The following is an 18,113-nucleotide window of genomic DNA, read 5'->3' on the forward strand; positions in this document are numbered from 1 at the left end:
GCGATATTGTTAATGACGCCGGATGTGCGTTACAAAGACCATGACCCCGACGATAAATCATTGACGATATCGTAGCGTATAAAGCCCGCTAAAGTCTCCATGCTTTTGTGTGAATGGGACAGAACTCATCACTGGAGCTGATTAGAACATCTGTGCAACCTGGACTCATAGTTGCGGAAAGTTTAGGTGATGCCACTAAAGTTCTCCTGTACATTAAACCTGGACTGATGAAGCAGCTTGTGAAAGATCTACCGAAAGAAGGGACGGCTTTAACTGTGGATCAACTTCAGGGACTGTCTGAAGCCAAACTGTGTATAGAAGAAACTCCGGCACACAATGATGAATCAATTAATATTTTATTTTCATAAATTGATTATTCAGATGTAACGTTTCGGCTGATGCCTTCTTCACAACTGAAATTCATATAACAAAATAAAGTATAACAAGAGAAAATCAGTACCAATATTCATTCATATTTCATATTAGTAGCTATCAAGTAATTTATGACTTGATATAATAAATCATTTTACCTAAATGATGTAATGAGTAATATCTGAGAAGAACGTCAGACGCATGTGACCAATTGTATCTGGAAAAATAATAATAATGCCCACATTTCAGGAATCATAAAAATCATAAAAATACCCTAATATATACATTAGGATGAAATAATATCTATTTATTACATCATAGAGCGTATCACTAGTGTCAATCTATAGACTTCACCGGGACATAATTTACTCAAAAGAAGCAACCATGCTTATAAAACAAATCAATGATCAAAATAGAAAACGTCATTACCTTCATTTTGAAAAGTAATATATGATTATATTATAATTCCCAAATTCATCCTAATGTATATATTAGGGTATTTTTATGATTTTTATGATTCCTGAAATGTGGGCATTATTATTATTTTTCCAGATACAATTGGTCACATGCGTCTGACGCTCTTCTCAGATATTACTCATTACATCATTTAGGTAAAATGATTTATTATATCAAGTCATAAATTACTTGATAGCTACTAATATGAAATATGAATGAATATTGGTACTGATTTTCTCTTGTTATACTTTATTTTGTTATATGAATTTCAGTTGTGAAGAATGCATCAGCCGAAACGTTACATCTGAATAATCAATTTATGAAAATAAAATATTAATTGATTCATCATTGTGTGCCGGAGTTTCTTCTATATATGGACTAATTTTTCTCCTGAGCACCACATTAGTGAGCCAGACCATTTTTTGGAATAATATGAAGCCAAACTGTGGCTGTGGATATTTAGAAACTCATGGAGTTGTGTAGAAATATACTCCGCTGGTCTGGAGGGTCTGCCAGGGGATCTGAAAGACGTCTGAGATGTGTTCTTGGAAAAAGAGGATATTACCTCCCAATCATCCGTACGATTGTGCTATGATTCTTCAGCGCATGCGCGTACCCCGATCTCCAGCGCCATTCTTTTGACCACACTGCAGTGAAGACTGTGAGAAGCATCAGATTTTGTTTGCATCCGCACACACCGCTGCTTCTCATAGTCTTCACCACAGTGTGATCAATAAAATGGCGCTGAAGATCGCGGTACGAACATGTGTGGACTTTGGCGCCATTTTAATGAAAACCTGAGTACTGTGGCAATGCGCATGTGCCACCAACAGCAGCAAGTGCGATATACAAATAAAGAAAAGGGGGCAAGCCAGGAGGACGCCGGAGGAGGAATAACACATGCTGCACGCATCAATCAAAATGCAGGGTATTGCTGCAACTTTTATTAAAGCTATTTAATAACCAGGTATGCGATTAGCATCTTACTGCCGGTATGGCACTGCCTTTACTTCATAGCAAAATCCTGCTGGTTGGTTCTCTGTAACTACACCTCCTCCGCCGCCTGCACTGCTGAGGTGGAGCTCCTATTAGGGTAGGTTCCTCTCTTAGTACGTTGTGGACTATCCAGACAGAAGCCGCCTTCTCTGTGATCATTTTCCTCTAGAACCCAATTGATCGTGGTTATAGGAAAAGTTGTAAAAAAATAAATAAAAGAAATAAATATAACTTCTCCATCTGGCAATATTACATGGGAGGATGGAAACACAGAGCGAGCCGTCCTGTCCTATTCGCAAGCCGCGTCCAGATGAATAGCACTTGTGTTACAGCAGCAGGAGCCGGTGTATTGCCGGATAGTCCTCCATTTCTTTCACAGTCATCCTGATCTGTGCGGTGAGAACGTTCCTCCTCTCTGGGAATCGTTATTACAGATTATATAAGCCTACGATATCAATCACACGCTTGTCCAAGAAAGAGAACAGCTGAGGACACTGCGGCCACCGGACACCGAGTGACGTGAGCGACCGAGGGGACCACACGGGGGATTAGCTCAGATGGTAGAGCGCTCGCTTAGCATGCGAGAGGTAGCGGGATCGATGCCCGCATCCTCCACTTTTTATCAAATGGAGAAATAAAATGTATTTTTTTAGCTTTTTTTGTCCTGACCAATTAATTCCCCCAATTAAACCCTTTTACAGTAGGAGACATCGATCACTGGAGATCTACAAGGTTTTACTGTGCAGAAATCTACAACAGCCGAGCACCGGCCCCACGTGGTGACCGCACAGACACTGCGCAGCCATCACTAATCTCTAGAGATGAGCAGCTCAAGTAAAATCCGATTCACAGAGAAGTCTTTCTCCACAAATGTAACATCCCTTATCCAAAGAGCATAATAAATGCAGTATGCAAAAAATAAAGCGGGCTTTGCACGCTACAACATCGCTAGCAATTTCTACCAATATCGAGCGTGTAAGCACCCGCCCCCGTCGTGGATGCGATATCGTGTGATCGCTGTCGCAGCGAACATTATCGCTACAGCAGCGTCACATGCACTTACCTGGTCAGCGGCGTCGCTGTGACTGCCAAACAATCCCTCCCTCAAGTGGCCGGCCAATCAAAGCGGAGTGACGTAACATCCCGCCCACCTCCTTCCTTCCGCATTGCGGACGGCGGCCGGTAAGGAGACGTTCCTCGCTCCTGCGGTGTCACACACAGCGATGTGTGCTGCCGCAGGAGCAACGAACCACATCGATAATCAACCATTACCGATTTTTGGTTTTGGGACGACCTCTCCATGGTGAACGATTTTCACCATTTTTGAGGTCGCTTAAGGTCGCTAGTAAGTATCACACGCTGCGATATCGTTAATGACGCCGGATGTGCGTCACTAACAACGTGACCCTGACGATAAAACATTAACGATATCGTAGCGTGTAAAGCCCCCTTAAGAGTCATTATACTCCATCACCTCTGCAGACCCTCGGCCATGCATCACCACCATTTTCACCATCGCCGCATCTAGTCTTCTCCGCCTGTGTTGGAATATTTCGGCCTTTCACACTATACCCTGTCTACCACGTGTCATGGCATCTTGGATGGTTTTTTTCAAGCTCTCAGGTGGCCAATGGCATCATAATGTCACAATATTCGCCGTGACCTTCTGCATGCATGCACAGAGCCCTCTTGGACACCAGACGTCCAGTGCAGAGCGAGAGGCCCCAAGATTCCATTGTGAGCAACGAGGGATCAGAAGATGCTGCAAGAACTGGACAGGTGGCCATGAGCAGACTCAGGCGCATCCTCCACTTGTTTCATCAAACGGAGAGATAATTTTCTTTTTTTGTTTTTTATTTGTAAAAAGACCTGATCAACCCACTTAGTCTATCACACAATGCCACATTGTTCTGGCTTTTTTTATTCTTTTCCGCTGCTGTCAACAAGAAAGAAAGAAACACGAGACAAACATTGCTGAATCTTAGAAGTCAGGGTCAACCTCCAATCCAGCAACTACACGGATGCCTTCACTCTGTGCCAGACATAGCACTGGTTGCCCATTTGCTGTATATATATATATATATATATATGTATATATATATATATATATATATATATATATATATATATATATATATATATATATATATATATATATATATATATATATATATATATATATATATATATATATATATATATATATATATATATATAAATATATATACGCACGCACGCACACACACAGATATGTATTACATATCTACTTTACATCAGCACAATTTTTGAAATATAATGTTTTATCTTACGAAGTTAGAAGGGGTCAAAGATAATCAGCAATTTCTAATTTTTCGAGCAAAATTTACAAAACCATTTTTTAGGGACCACATCACATTTGAAGTGACTTTGAGAGGCCGAGGTGACAGAAAATACCCAAAAGTGACCCCATTCTAAACACTGCACCCCTCACACTGCTCAAGACACATCCAAGAGTTCATTAACCCTTTAAGTGCTTCACAGGAGCTAAGGCAATGTGAAAGGAAAAAATGAAAATTCTTCCCACAGAAATGTTACTTTAGCCCCAAATTTTGTATATTCCTAACAGTAACAGGAGAAAATGCACCATGCAATTTGTTGTGCAATTTCTCCTGAGAACACAGATACCTCACATGTGGTGAAAATCTACTATTGTGGCGCACAGAGGGTCTCAAAAGGGAAAGAGCACTATTTGACTTTTGGAATGCAAAATTGTCTGAAATCGATAGTGGACGCCATGTAGCAATTGCAGAGCCCCTGATGTGCCTAAACAGTTAGGTTCCCCACAAGTGACCCCATTCTGGAAATTACACCGCTCAAGAAATTCATTTCAGAGTGTAGTGAGCAATTTTAACCCTTAGGTGATTCATGAAAATGTCTAACATTGAGTTGTGAAAATAAAAAATTATAATTTTTTCACTAAAATGTTGGTTTGGCTCCAAAGTTTTAATTTTTAAAAAAGGTAACAGGAAACTACGCACCATACAATTTGTTGTGCAATTTTTACTGAGTACGCCAGTAACCCATATGTGGTCAAAAACTCCTCTGGGGCAGAGGCTCGGCGTGTTGGTATTGTGGTGTCCTTACTCAGCGGTGATCCGCAAGCATGGGCTTTTTCCTTGCCTTCCGATTCTCCAGTGTTTGGGACAGTGGACGTCTTTTTGTAGCGCTTGGCTTGATGTATGATGACCCTGATAAGGTGTCTTTGGCCGAATCCAAACTCTGCTCACTGAAACAGGGAAATCGACCTGTGGATGACTTCTGTGCAGAGTTCTAGCACTGGTCGGTTGACACGCTATGGAACAACCCTGCTTTTAGGAGCCAGTTTCTTCAGGGCATATCTAAGCGGGCCAAGGAGGCGTTGGTGATGTATGAAACTCCTCCCTGTCTGGAGACTGCTATGACGCTGTTTGTCTACATTGACTGCCGTTGTTGTCAGGGGTCCCATGATACTAATACGTTCTGGGAGAGAGCAGTGTCTCCAAAACCTCCTTTCGAGACCTCTGTCGAGTCCATGCAGCTCGGTTGGATGACCCAGGTTAGATAAAAGTCTTGTGTTCCAAGAACACTGGGGCGATGTTTTTTCTGCATCAAGAGGCAGCATGTCATCAGTATTTGTCCTCTGGCCTCTAAGAAAGACCGGCCGTCGGAAAACTTCTAAGCCAAGGGGGATTAGGGGGTTCTTGCCTGGGTTTACGCATCTCCTCCATGATGGTCACTCATTGTTTGCTACCCACCATGTTTAAAGTTGTGGGTCAAGAGGTGGCCAATAAAGTGTTTTGGTGCCGGGAGCTAATATAATTGACGAGCACTTTGCCCGCTCTTTTGGGTTCAGGGTAGATGAGCTGCCAAATCCGGTCAGGATTGTTGCCATTGACTCAGAGGGTTTTCAAAGAATGTGTATGTGATCTGGAACTCCACATTGGGGTCCTGCTTTCTGAACGTATCACTTGTCAGGTGTTCAATAACCTACCTGCATCCATTGTGATGGGGTTTCCGTGGCTTTCACTACACAACCCAGTGGTGATTGGAGGTTTCAGGATATCCTTCAGTGGAGATCATACTGTAAGAAACCTTGTCTGGGGACCTGTGTCTTGGCCATAACTCCCAAGATTCCTGAGTCGTTCTCTGATTTCCTGGACTTTTTTTTGAGAAAGGGCAGGAGTTGCTGATGCATAGGCCTAACAACTGTGCTATTCAGTTCAAACCTGGAGTTAGGTTACCCAAGTGCAGGTTGTACAACATGTCCGGTCTGGAGAGACTGGCTCTCAAAAAATATATCACTGAGAGTCTGGACAAACGTCACATTAGGCCCTTGTCCTCTCCAGTTGCGCCAGGTTTCTTTTTTGTTATAAAGAAGGATGGTGGATTATGCCCATGTCTGGACTTTCGGGGGCTCATCCAGATTATGGTCCGTGATCCATAACCCATACCTCTTATCCCTGATCTTTTTAAACAGATTTTAGATGCAAAGTGGCTCTCCAAGCTTGAACTTAGGGGGGCCTATAATCTTATTAGGGTCCATGAGAGGGATGAGTTGAAGACGGTGTTTAATACTCCGGAGGATCATTATGAAAACCTGGTGATGCCCTTTGGTTTAACTAGCATGCCTGCTGTGTTCCAGCATTTTGTAAATGATGTGTTTTCTAATCTTTTAGGTAAAGTTGTTATTATTTACTTGGATGACATCCTTATTTATTCCAATGATCTAAGGTCTTACATGGAGCACGTTATGCAAGTGCGACAGTTACTCAGGTCTAACAACTTTACGCTAAGCTTGAAAAGTGTATTCGCGGTTCAAGAGCTACCTTTTTTGTGTTACATAATTTCCGCGACTGGTTTCAGGATGGATCCCTTCTAAAGTGCAGGCTGTCTTAAATTGGGACCATCCAGAGAACCTGAAGGCGCTGCAGCGCGTCTTAGGCTTTGCAAATTATTTGAGGAAGGTCATTAGGAATTTTTCAGCTATTGCAAGACCCCTGACCAAAAAACCCAAAAAGGGGCGGACTTCTCTGACTGGTCTGACAGTGCTTTGCGCACTTTTGATTGTCTTAAGAAATGCTTCACGTCAGCTCCAGTACTTACACTGCCAGACGTGTCTCTTATTTTTTCTGTGAAAGTAGGTGCATCTGAGATAAGGGTCACGGCTGTACTGTCTCAGGGTCCATCACCTGGTAAACTCTGTCTTTGTGCCTTCTTTACTAGGAATCTGTCACAAGCCGAGTGTAACTATGAAATTGGGAAGAGGGAGTTACTTGCCATCAAGTTGGCATTTGAAGAATGGCAGCACTTCCTGGAGGAGCTGTCCACCCGGTTGTTGTCATTAGCAACTGTAAGAACTTATTTTATCTCGAATTAGCAAAGCGTCTTTCTCCGAGACAAGCTTGGTGGTCCTTGTTTTTCAATATGTTTAACTTTATTATCACCTACCACCCTGGGTCTAAAAACACCAAGGAGGATGCATTATCTAGGTGGTTTCCGGGTGGAGAACCCCAGGAGGAAGCGGTGTCCATCCTGCAGAAAGGTGTAGTGGTTTCAGCTCTCAGTACTGAGGTGGCGTCTCAGGATGAGGCACCATCTGGGGTTCCTTCTAAGAAGTCATTTGTTCCTTTGAACCTTCGTCTTAAGGTTTTGGGGGAGCACCACGATTCAGTTCTGACTGGTCATCCGGCAGAAAAGAGTACTCTGGACCTCTTGGTGGCCTAAGATACGTAGGAATGTTGTCTTATGTTTCCGCATGTACTATCTGTGCGCGATCTAAGTCATCACGTCCATCTGGCTGTTTGCTACCATTGTCCATTCCTAGCAAATCGTGGACAGATATTTTGATGGATTTTGTTACTAGTCTGACCTCTTCTGCTGGTAATATGGTGATTTTAGTGATCGTTGACAAATTCTCCAAAATGACCCATTTTGCTGCTTTGCCTTCTGTTCCTAATGCCAATACATGAGCCCAGGTATTCATACGGGAGGTTGTCAGGCTCCATGGTGTTCTGGCTGATATTCTTTCTGATAGAGGTACACAATTCATCGCAAATATTTGGAAAGCATTCTGCTCTCGCTTGGGCATTAAGTTGTCGCAGTCATCTGCTTTCCACTCACAATCTATTGGTGAGACAGAATAGATGAATCAAAATCTAGAGCAATATTTATGTTGCTTTGTGTCCGACAATCAGGGGGAGTGATCGGCGCTCCTTCCTCTGGCTGAGTTTGTCATTAACAACAACTGCCAGAGGAATTCCGGTGTATCACCATATTTCTATGTCTATGGTCAACATCCTCAATTTTGTACATGGCATACAGATCAGTGTTCCGGGGTACCGGAGAAGGATCAGGTAGTGTCTGTATTGGTGTCTTCTTGTAGAAACGTTCAGTGACATTTGCTTAGCGTGAGGACTAAATATAAGCGTGTGGCTGACTGTGGACGTGTGCCAAGTCTGGACCTGTGTGTTGGTGATTGTGTGTGGCTATACACTAGAAACATCAAGCTTATGTTACCATTGCGGAAGCTGGGACCGCGTTTCATTGGTTCATTTCAGATTTCTGCCATCATCAATCTGCTCGCTTTACGGTTGGCATTACCGGCTGTCTACAAGATCCATAATGTGTTTTATAAATCGTTTTCAGTGACCTCTGTTTCTGCCCCTCCATCTTCAGTTTTGGTCAATGGTTCTTTGGAGTTTGAGGTATCTAGGATCATTGATTCCTGGTTGGTTCGTCATTCTATGCAATATCTGGTGCACTGGTGGGGTTATGTTCGAGAGCAGAGGGCTTGGATTCTAGCATCAGATGTTCATGTAGAGTGCTTAGTTACAGCTTTTCATCATCGCCATCCTGAAAGCCGGGGTCGTTGATCTCTGAGGGTCCAGAAGCCCCTAGTAGAAGGAGAGGTACTGTCGTGTGGTGTTCAGACTTGCAATAGTTGGGTGTCATGGCAGCATAGGACTCTGTTCACACTGACAAACAGCCTGATATCACTTAGTTGCAGAGCCTGTCATGAGTGTCGGCTGGTTCTGGTTTCACTGCTCTACAGTACAGCAGTAGTTAACCCCTGCTGGCTTGTGGTCATCTGCTGGGAGCTCAGGTTGCTGATCACCACCAGCTTCCCTCACCCTTTATAAGGCTCTGGATTCTGGGGCAGAGTGCTGGATATAGCTTTTTCCTTCCTCAATTCCTACGGTTATCCAGTTCTATAGTAATCTACAAGTTATGGTTCTGCGTGGTGTGTGAGTCCTCCAGTTGGGTATTTATCTCCTACCCCTTTTGTCTTACTCCCCAGTTCACATATTGCCCCTCCTTTGTGTTTGAGTGTGGGATTATTTGTGGGGGTTTTTTACTGAATTTCCAGCCCACTTCCTGGGTTGGGTGAAGTAGTATCAGGGCTTGGACAGGAAACAGGGCCATGTTGGTGGCTTTAACCTGGCAACCATCAAGTCTGCCTTTGAGATAAGGGACAGCACAGGGGCTCCAGTCTTAGGGTCAGCCTAGGAGCCCCTGTTCCATCCATACACCCCTGACAGCAGTTGACCCGATCAATTCCCATAATGGCTAATGATGTCATGTCCCCCATATGCTGCTCAAAAAAATGTTTAGATAGACCAGACATGGATTTTTTAATTTTTTGAGACTCAAGTACAGAATTAGAGATATGCTCAGTGATTCTCCCCTTCAGTTTATGAGATGTACACCCCACATATTTGAGGAAACATAAACGGCACTCGGCCATGTACACCACATGCGTGGTATTACAGTTAATGAAAACATTTCATTTGTAACTGTCCCTATTATCAGAGGAACAAAATTCCTTCGATTTGAGCATGTACTTGTGATTTTGGTGCATTTTTTTTTGCCAGGAGATGCAGATTTGGTTCCAGGCACATTAAAGGGAGGTGAGAGGCACTTAAGTGTCACATGAGATCATTTGAAACTGTTTACATCCACATGGTCTGCGTGATAGACAACCTGCACGGGCATCTGACCACACCACCAGGCACAGGGACCGGGGGCCTCAGTGGCGGAGCCCAATGAAAGTCGACTCATGCTGAGCAGAAATGGTAGGCACCATCAATGTTGGAGAGTCAAGGAGAGCGCTGTGCATCAGCTACTGCTGTCACCACATGAGGCTTTGGTGGTGGTGGTGTTACTGTGTAGGCAGATGTGTCTAGTCATTAAAGAACGGGTCTGCACTGTATGAATGATACAGACACCACCCCTACTACTGGAATAACATCCTTAATTCAGTCATTGTGCCTCTGCAGGAACAAAACCGGCCTAATCTCATCTTCGTGAAGGACAATGCTTTAGCTCATCGAGGTTGCATTATTAGGGAATGGCTGCTGGAGACTTGGAGACCTCGATGGAGCGGATGCACTTTCTCCAGACTTGAATCCCATTAAAAGTCTATGGGATCAGCTGAGTCACCGTGTAGAGGCCATAACTCTGTACTCTAGAACCTAAATGACCTGAGGACTTCTCATCAAGAAGAGTGGGACGCCGGCCTCCTCAGACAATAACTCAACTAGTGACCAGCAGGAGGCGCCGCTGTCAGCTGGAATTAATGCTTCCAGGCACAAGTTATTGAGACATTGATATTTTGGGAGGGTGCGGGAGTATACCCACCGCTGGCGTTGTCTTTTTTCCTTCAAATTGTTGAGGAAATCCCCATTGCAGCTTCTACTTAAATGCCCGACTGACATGATAAAATATCACTGTAGAGTGAACTTTTTACATTTTCCATACATTTCACCAGAAAACTAAATATCCCGAACACTTTTTGTGAGTAGTGTATATGTCGCGGGCGGGGAGGGAGCTGTCGCTGCTGTGCTCTCGCTGGCGCTCGGGTCCGGCGCTGCTGCAGCCTGCTGCTTGCTGCTCGCTGCTCGGTGGCTCGAGTGGTGGGCCGGATCTGGGGACTCGAGCGGCGCTCCTCACCCGTGAGTGAAAGGGGATAGTTTTTGGGGTTGGGGAAGTCAGTTCGTGACGCCACCCACGATTGTGGTGAGGTTGGGACACCACCGCTGCTCTGGACGGGGATCCCGGGAGCGATGACAGGGAGCAGCCGAGATGTTTCTCTCCCCTCCATGGGTAGGGGGATTTGGGTGGTCCTGGGATGTCTCGCGGTGTCTCTGTCCTCTTCCACAGCTCTGCACCGATGGAGCATTTACATCTGTGAGTTTTGTTTTATTTTAGCGCATTACCAGTATCCACAATTAATTTGGTTGTAGATAAAAGATGTTCTTTTATAATTTCCAAAATTTGCAAACTCTAGATAATAAACGTTTCTGAAATTCACAACTAAAGTGAACTTGTCAAAATAGTCACTAAAAGCTGATCCACGTAGTCGGCAGGATTCGAACCTGCGCGGGGAAACCCCAATGGATTTCAAGTCCATCGCCTTAACCGCTCGGCCACGACTACTGATGAGACTCTTCAGATAAGACACTGTAACACTGCTGTGGGCCACCATGGCACGGGGTCACTCGCTTATTATCTCGTCATTGAGTACATTGAGGCGTGGGAAACATATTATCCAAAAATGACAGACGTATATAAATTCACTCCATGGGGAGACTTCAGCACAACAATTTGTCTATTTTTTTAAAAAGTGAGAATTGAATGAGTCGAAAAGATCTAGAAACTGCAAACCTGCCAGCAATAAAGAACATAAAAAACAAACAGGTGACCACATGAAATAGACATTGTAAAAAGGGGCAAATGAAGTAATGAGTAAGGCACAGATGAAAGAAAAAAATGCGAAAATGAATTGAGGTGAAAAAGCTAAAAAACATCATCCAACTCTCTGAAAAAAGTCAACAAATGAAATTTATGGAGGACGCGGCAACGAGGAAGAGAAGGAGGAGAATCTGCTGCCGGCTAATAAGTCAGGAACCGTAATCACCCTAATAGAAGCTTCACATCAGGAGAGAGGGCGAGGGAGGAGCGATCGGATAGGAAAATGAATATTGTGGCCTCGTCAAGTAATATGGCTGATTAATTCTGGAGATAATTATATAATGCTAAGAAATACTCCTCCAAGCTGGAATCACACCCGTGACCTAAGGATGTCTGTGCTCCCCCTCCAGTCCTCCGCTCTACCAGCTGAGCTATTGGAGACTCCTCCCCCGGCTGGTGTCACCTCACTGTTTCTCTGGGATTATGGGTCACATGACGCTGTACAGCTCTATAATATATTATATATCTGTGATATTTACTGGTCAGTAAGATCCTGACTGTAACAATAATAAGAGAACGGCCGAAATAAAAAGAATCATCTTCCCATACCGGGAGTCGAACCCGGGCCGCCTGGGTGAAAACCAGGAATCCTGACCGCTAGACCATATGGGAGAACTGAGCATCCCTAGCATTAGTAATAAGACAATGGGAGGGAATGGATCAAGGATGGTCAATATGTGGTGATCTGACAGGTCTCTCTTTGCTACTTGGGTAGCGAGGAGGATACACAAAGTCTCCACGCTTTTGTGTGAATGGGACAGAACTCACCACTGGAGCCAATTAGAACATATGTGCAACCTGAACTCATAGTTGTGGAAAGTTTAGGTGATCCCACGAAAGGTCTTCCGTACATTAAACCTGGACTGATGAAGCAGCTTGTGAAAGATCTACCGAAAGAAGGGAAGGTTTAACTGTGGATCAACTTCAGGGACTGTCTGAAGCCAAACTGTGGCTGTGGATATTTAGAAACTCATGGAGTTGTGTAGCAATATACTCCGCTGGTCTGGAGGGTCTGCCAGGGTATCTGAAAGACATCTGAGATGTGTTCTTGGAAAAAGAGGAGGATATTACCTCCCAATCATCCGTACGATTGTGCTATGTTTCTTCAGCGCATGCGCGTACCCCGATCTCCAGCACCATCCTATTGACCACACTGCAGTGAAGACTGTGAGAAGCATCAGGTTTTTTTTACATCTGTGCACGCACCGCTGCTTCTCATAGTCTTCACCAGTGTGATCAATAAAATGGCCTGAAGATCGCGGTACGAACATGTGTGGACTTTGGGGTCATTTTAATGAAAACCTGAGTACTGTGGCAATGCGCATGTGCCACCAACAACAAAAATGGTGGTGCGATATACAAATAAAGAAAAGGGGGCAAGCCAGGAGGACGCCGGAGGAGGAATAACACATGCTGCATGCATCAATCAACATGCAGGGTATTGCTGCACCTTTGATTAAAGCTATTTAATAACCAGGTATGCGATCAGCATCTTACTGCCGGTATGGCACTGCCTTTACTTCATAGCAAAATCCTGCTGGTTGGTTCTCTGTAACTACACCTCCTCCGCCGCCTGCACTGCTGAGGTGGAGCTCCTATTAGGGTAGGTTCCTCTCTTAGTACGTTGTGGACTATCCAGACAGAAGCCGCCTTCTCTGTGATCATTTTCCTCTAGAACCCAATTGATCGTGGTTATAGGAAAAGTTGTAAAAAAATAAATAAAAGAAATAAATATAACTTCTCCATCTGGCAATATTACATGGGAGGATGGAAACACAGAGCGAGCCGTCCTGTCCTATTCGCAAGCCGCGTCCAGATGAATAGCACTTGTGTTACAGCAGCAGGAGCCGGTCTATTGCCGGATAGTCCTCCATTTCTTTCACAGTCATCCTGATCTGTGCGGTGAGAAGGTTCCTCCTCTCTGGGAATCGTTATTACAGATTATATAAGCCTACGATATCAATCACACGCTTGTCCAAGAAAGAGAACAGCTGAGGACACTGCGGCCACCGGACACCGAGTGACGTGAGCGACCGAGGGGACCACACGGGGGATTAGCTCAGATGGTAGAGCGCTCGCTTAGCATGCGAGAGGTAGCGGGATCGATGCCCGCATCCTCCACTTTTTATCAAATGGAGGAATAAAATGTATTTTTTTTTAGCGTTTTTTGTCCTGACCAATTAATTCCCCCAATTAAACCCTTTTACAGTACGAGACATCGATCACTGGAGATCTACAAGGTTTTACTGTGCAGAAATCTACAACAGCCGAGCACCGGCCCCACGTGGTGACCGCACAGACACTGCGCAGCCATCACTAATCTCTAGAGATGAGCAGCTCAAGTAAAATCCGATTCACAGAGAAGTCTTTCTCCACAAATGTAACATCCCTTATCCAAAGAGCATAATAAATGCAGTATGCAAAAAATAAGAGTCATTATACTCCATCACCTCTGCAGACCCTCGGCTATGCATCACCACCATTTTCACCATTGCCGCATCTAGTCTTCTCCACCTGTGTTGGAATATTTCGGCCTTTCACACTATACCCTGTCTACCACGTGTCATGGCATCTTGGATGGTTTTGTTCCAGCTCTCAGGTGGCCAATGGCTTTATAATGTCACAATAGTCGCCGTGACCTTCTGCATGCATGCACAGAGCCCTCTTGGACACCAGAAGTCCAGTGCAGAGCGAGAGGCCCCAAGATTCCATTGTGAGCAACGAGGGATCAGAAGATGCTGCAAGAACTGGACAGGTGGCCATGAGCAGACTCAGGCGCATCCTCCACTTTTTTCATCAAACGGAGAGATCATTTTCTTTTTTTGTTTTTTATTTTTAAAAAGACCTGATCAACCCACTTAGTCTATCACACAATGCCACATTGTTCTGGCTTTTTTTTTTTTTTAAAATGTAAGATTTTTATTGATTTTCATAACATAAGCAATTCCAAACATTGATCATTGACATACAAAGTAGAGAGAGTAGTATCAAGGTGCACTCAATAATAATAATAATACTCCATATTCCATAGCATTAGAGGCAGGAATCACTTAAAGGAGAGAAGGAAAGAGTGAAGAAGGAGGGGAGAGAAATAGAAAAGAGGAGAGGTATGCCACGAACACCCCCATCCGTCAGGACCAAGACCCATAATTAAATAGCACTCAGGAAGGTCTCACTTCGTTCACACGAGTGCATGTCACACTTTACCTCGCGTTACAGAAACTAGGACTAGTCAGGAAAGATTCCCAATGGGACCACTTTGTAACGGTGGTCTCAATATCATTACGAGATTGGGCCAGAATTCGCTCCATCCGGTAGATTAAGTCCACCTCACTTATCCATTCCTCCACAGAAGGCGACTCGGCGGTCTTCCAGTGGCGAGGTATAACAGTCTTGGCCGCCTGAAGGAGGTGCCTGAGTAGCGATTGTTTATATATTTTTTTTGGCAGCGAGAACATATATAGGAGAACGGCCTCGGGTCGTCTGGGCACTGCCACCCCCGAGATCTCGTGAGTCGCTCTCAAGACACTGTCCCAAAAGGCAGCCAGGACTGTACATGACCACTATATATGGGTCATGGTACCCTCCTGCCGTCCGCAACGCCAACACACATCTGGGACCCCCGGGCACCACCTGTGAAGCAAGGAGGGGACCCTATACCACCTTGAGACAACTTTATAACTTGTCTCCTGGGACCTGGTGGCAGTTGCTGACTTGTGAGATAGATGGAAGCAGCGGTCCCATTGTTCTCTAGAGAACTCCTGTCCAAGCTCATTCTCCCAAGCTCTGCAAAAGGGAGGAAGGTGGACCGAGTCATTGATGGTCAGTAACTTATAAATGCCCGAGATAGCGTGTTTGGGGCTGGGACTCGAGGTACATAGATTTTCAAAGGGTGACATAGGTGTGGGCTCATGTGACTGACTGGCAGATGAAAGGAAGTGCTGAAGCTGTGCATATTCAAAATGATAGCGTGGCCTCAGCGGGCAGTCCCCCAAGACCAGAGTGAGTGGGAGAACCGTCCCCTGGGGTGCCACGTGGAGCACGCGTAGCGGGGCCTGTCTGGTACCGCCCAGGAAAAGGGCATTAGATGCACCCGGGGGGAACTTCGGGTTATCGGTTATTGGCATCAACGGGCCTAGTGGCTGGATCAGAGTATTTTTCCCCCCGGGAGCATGCAGGGTTCGCAAGGTCTGCCTCACACTATAAACCACCATGAGTTTGTTCTTGTTCAAAAAGGGCCAGGTCCAAGGCAGGGTTGGTACTGACAAGGTGAATGCATCGTGAGCAATGTTTACCCATAACTTGGAACCCCTACCATGCAACAGGTCAAGAACACTCGCATGGGCTGCCGCTTGATGGTACCTCCTACAGTTCGGTAGCCCCAGGCCACCCGCATCCTTCGGGCGGGACAGAACCACTCCCCGAATTCTAGGACGGCCCTTGGACCATATAAATTGGATAAATAATTGCTGAACTTTGCACCAGAACGACGCAGGGACATGAACGGGCACCGTCTGCAGGAGATATAGTAGTCTAGGAAGTACAGTCATCTTGAGTGCACTAACCCTGCCAAACCAAGACAAGACCCCCCGATGCCACGTCGCAAGATCCTTCTCCAGCCTAATAGCAAATTGTTGGAAATTAAGGGAGAACAGCCTGGAGAGGTCAGACGAATAGTAATACCCAGGTAACCAATACTGTCGCCACCGGGCCATCTGAAGGGAAAACCGGACTGCAGCGAAGAAACCTGACACTGGGGTAGGGTCACATTCAGAGCCTCTGATTTGTCAAGATTAATTTTGAAACCGGACCACTTCCCAAATCGCTCCAGCTCGGACATCAACACCGGGAGTCCAACCAAAGGGTTGGAGAGATAAATCAGAAGATCATCGGCGAATGCCGAACATTTATATTCACTATTCGCTATTTTAATTCCCCGAATGTCCGGGCTGGTCCGAAGAGCCGCCATCAAATGCTCCATTCCCAGAATGTATAACAAGGGGGACAGGGGGCATCCCTGTCGAGTCCCATTGCGTATAGTAAAGGGGGCGGACAGAGTACCATTAATTTTTATACGTGCTGACGGGGAACGATAGAGTGCCAATATTTTAGAAGTGATGTTGGGGCCCAACTCCAAATGGTGCAAGGTTTGCGAGAGCAAGTCCCATGATATTCTATCGAAAGCCTTTTCCGCGTCCAGTGATAGTATCATGAGTGGCAGTTTCTTAATATGAGCATAATGGATGATGTCCAGGGTTTTCAGGGTGTTGTCCCTGGCTTCTCTTCCAGGGACAAAGCCCACCTGGTCCGGGTGTATCAAGTCCGGCAGGAGGGGGTTCAATCTGTTAGCAATAAGTTTGGCATACAATTTGAGGTCCACATTGAGTAGGGAAATTGGCCTGTAGTTCCCACATGTGTTCGGATCCTTCCCTGTCTTAGGGATGACCGTAATGTGTGCTAACGTGGCATCAGCCGGAAAGGATGCAACCTCCGAAATAGAGTTAAAGGATTCCAGCATTAGAGGGGCGAGAAGTTCCGGAAAGGCTTTATAAAATTTGGCTGTCAGGCCATCTGGGCATTATTTGCAGGTGTGTCCCGGATGACTTGCAGAAGTTCCTCCACTCCAAACGGGGCCTCTAAGTCATCAATTATGGTTCTAGCCAGTTTTTTAAACGGGGAGGGGGGAGAGTGCCTTTCCTCACCAGGGACTACCGGAGGTGGGGTCAGGTTATATAGCTTAGAATAATAGTTGTGGAAGGCGCCAGCGATATCGGGTGTAGTGTGCACCAACTTATCCAGGGAATTTTTAACACAGGAAATAAGAGATGTCGCTTTTTTGGCCCGTATCGCATTGGCTAACATTCTACCCGGTTTGTCCCCGAATTCATAAAATCGACTTTTACCTAGTTGGATAATGTGGCTGTATGCTGAGTCCATCAGTTTCTTAACCTCCAGTCGCGCCCCTAGAAGCGCCCTCAAAGTGGGAGCACTCAGTGCCCGCTTGTGAAGAAGTTCTAAGTTTGCGACCTTCTGTAGGGCTTCTTTTATAGCCTGGGCTCTCAGTCTTTTAATCCTCGCACCATGTTTAATTAATACACCCCGTAGGATGCATTTAAGGGCCTCCCACTTGAAGGAGGGTGCCGTAGTGTCCGACATGTGATCCACCCTAAAATTGGAAATAGAAGCACGTATATCTGAGGCACAGGGCTCATTCAAGAGCAGGGATTCGTTCAGCCGCCACGACCCCATCATCCTCGACAAGGAGGGGACACGTATGGAGCAAAACACCGGGGCATGATCTGACCACAGGATGTTTCCGATCCCCGTGAATGAGAGCCAGGACAGCGCAACATGCTGAACCAGGATGTAGTCTAGGCGGCTGTAAGAATCCTGTGGGTGTGAATAAAAACTGTAGTCCCTCTCTGAGGGGTGTTGTATTCGCCACGCATCGAACACTTGTAGATGTAGTAATGACCTCTTAATCCGCTTGATAAATGTATAGGAGAGACTGGATTTACCCT

At 45.3% G+C, this 18,113-nt stretch overlaps 3 non-coding genes across 3 annotated transcripts; 2 read left to right on the forward strand and 1 right to left on the reverse strand.

The window, feature by feature from the left end:
• The first annotated feature begins 2,366 nt into the window (after positions 1-2,366).
• TRNAA-AGC (transfer RNA alanine (anticodon AGC)) lies at positions 2,367-2,439 on the forward strand. Its single transcript has one exon. It is a non-coding gene; the product is annotated as a tRNA-Ala (tRNA).
• An 8,756-nt stretch (positions 2,440-11,195) lies between these two features.
• Positions 11,196-11,277, reverse strand: TRNAS-UGA (transfer RNA serine (anticodon UGA)). The gene has a single exon. It is a non-coding gene; the product is annotated as a tRNA-Ser (tRNA).
• Positions 11,278-13,640: 2,363 nt separating this feature from the next.
• TRNAA-AGC (transfer RNA alanine (anticodon AGC)) lies at positions 13,641-13,713 on the forward strand. Its single transcript has one exon. It is a non-coding gene; the product is annotated as a tRNA-Ala (tRNA).
• The last annotated feature ends 4,400 nt before the right edge of the window (positions 13,714-18,113 follow it).

Source organism: Anomaloglossus baeobatrachus, chromosome 3 (assembly GCF_048569485.1).
Source record: "Anomaloglossus baeobatrachus isolate aAnoBae1 chromosome 3, aAnoBae1.hap1, whole genome shotgun sequence".
Taxonomy (NCBI): domain Eukaryota; kingdom Metazoa; phylum Chordata; class Amphibia; order Anura; family Aromobatidae; genus Anomaloglossus; species Anomaloglossus baeobatrachus.